This window comes from Otolemur garnettii, unplaced genomic scaffold (assembly GCF_000181295.1).
Source record: "Otolemur garnettii isolate 467f Iridium unplaced genomic scaffold, OtoGar3 scaffold00022, whole genome shotgun sequence".
Taxonomy (NCBI): Eukaryota; Metazoa; Chordata; class Mammalia; order Primates; family Galagidae; genus Otolemur; species Otolemur garnettii.
In genome coordinates, this window is record NW_003852417.1 from 16,850,752 (window position 1) to 16,852,996 (window position 2,245).

The 2,245-nt window shown below is 40.3% G+C and overlaps 1 protein-coding gene across 3 annotated transcripts in view; it reads right to left on the reverse strand.

The window, feature by feature from the left end:
* Positions 1-2,245, reverse strand: part of ASXL2 (additional sex combs like 2, transcriptional regulator) — a 140,329-nt gene that overhangs the window by 112,754 nt on the left and 25,330 nt on the right. The window lies entirely within an intron of this gene.

Consider the following 2,245-nt stretch of genomic DNA (forward strand, 5'->3'; position numbering starts at 1 on the left):
AAAAAAAAAAAAAAGAATAAAATAATGTCATTTGCAGCAATTTGAAGAAAACTGGAGACAATTATCCTAAGTGAAGTACAGAAATACAGAATAGAAAACCAAACTCCACATGTTCTCCTTAGTAAGTGGGAGCTAAACAATGGGTATACACAGGCACAAAGGGACTTAAAAAGGGCACTGGAAACCAAGAAAGGGGGAGGGTAGAAGAGGCCTAGAAGATAAAAACTTGCCAATTAGGTACCATGAACACTGTCCTGATATTGGACACACTGAAAGCCCTAACTTCAGCATTATGTAGTGTTTCATGTAATAAAAACATTTGATCACCTTTAATATTAGTATTTGGAAATTTTAAAAGTTATGCCAAGAACAGAAAAAAAAGCAAATTATAAGTAACTATATCTCTAACCTTTGCAAAGATAATACCCCAAATTACAAAGATGAGCTCCTGTTCTAGGAAAGAGGGACTAAGCATATTCTGCTCTGTCACTCCAGCTAAATGTAGCTGTAAAACCTGGGCAGACTGCAGAGAGCAGCTGAGGACTTTGGCTTCTTGTCAAGTTCACATAGAATAATGTCCAACAAAACAGAACACATTCTGGGCCATGAAACACACCATAACAAATTTAAAAGAATAGAAATCATACAATGTTTGTTCTCAGAGAACAATGGAATTAAATTAAAAATCAGTAAGAGAAAGATAGGTGGACAATCCCAAAATATGTGAAAACCAAACAGCACATTTGTATATAACCTGTAGGTCAAATAAGAACTCTCTAGAAAAAAGAAATCTTTTTTTTTTTGAGAGAGAGTCTTGCTCTGTCACTGGAAGTACAGTGCAGTAATGTCATCACGCAACCTTAAACTCCTGGGTTCAAGCGCCTCTTACCTCAGGAGGTTCTACCATACTTTAAACTAAATGAAAAAAATATATATAACTTAACAAAAGTTGTGGGATACTGGCCAGGAGCCAGTCGCTCGCCTCTATAATGCCAGCACTTGGGTGGCTGAGGCGGGTAGATCACTTGAGCTTGAGAGCTCAAGACCAACCTAAGCAAGAGTGAGATACGTCTCTAAAAAATAGCTGGGTGTTGGAGAGGGCACCTATAGTCCCAGCTACTTGGGAGGCTGAAATAAGATTACTTGAGCCCAGCACGCTACTGAAAGCAAGAAAGTAAGACTCTGTCTCAAAAAAAAAAAGTGGGACACAGTAAAAGTAGTGATTAGCCACACAAAGTGGTACACACTTGTAGTTCAACTACTTGGGAAGCTGAGGCAAGAGCATCAGTTGAATCCAAGAGTTTAAGACCAATCTGAACACACAGTGGGATACCACCCAAAAAAATGCAAAACAAAAGTAGTGTGTGCAACCTTTTTTCTTCCTGAAGCACAATGGAAGAATTGTCTGAAGCCACACATTAAATACACAAACACTAACTAAAGCTAATTAGAAAGAAAAAAAAAAAACAGTCCCTGCATACTTTTCTCGATACTCAACACCACACATAAGCAAAAGAAGTCCTGCAGGCTGGACACCCCTGGCTTAGAGGAAAATTTAGAGAATGGATGCATACACTAGAAAAGCAAGTCTGAAATCAATAATCTAAGCTTTCATTTTAAGAAGCTAGAAAAATAAAGCAAATTAAATCCAAAGCAACCAAAGAATAAAAGTTAGAGGGAAAGGCTTGGTGCCCGTAGCATAGTGGTTCCAGCACCAGTCACATACACCAAGGGTGGTGGGTTTGAACCTGGCCCAAGCCAGCTAAACAACAGTGACAACTGCAACAAAAAAATAGCTGGACATTTTTCTGGGTGCCTCTAGTCCCAGCTATTGGGAGTTTGAGGCAAGAGAATAGCTTAAGCCCAAGAGTTTGAGGCTGCTGCGAGCTGTGACGCCAGGGCACTCTACCAATGTAGATGTAGTGAGGCTCAACACCACACACCACACCTTCTTTTGCTTATGTGTGGCAGGCAATATAGTGAGAGAAAAAAAAAAAAGAGGGAAAAAATCAATAAAAATGACAACAGGAACTCAATATAGAAAAGCCCCCCCCCCCCCGCAAAAAGGTAGTTCTTTGAAAAGATCAGTAAGATGGATAAGCCTCTAGTCAGACTAAGACAAAAGAGAGACGAGACAATTAACATCGTATTCTGAGGCGTGGCGCCTGTGGCTCAAGTGGCTAAGGGGCCAGCCACATACACCTAAGGTGGCAGGGTTCGAATCCAGCCCGGCCCACCAAACAAC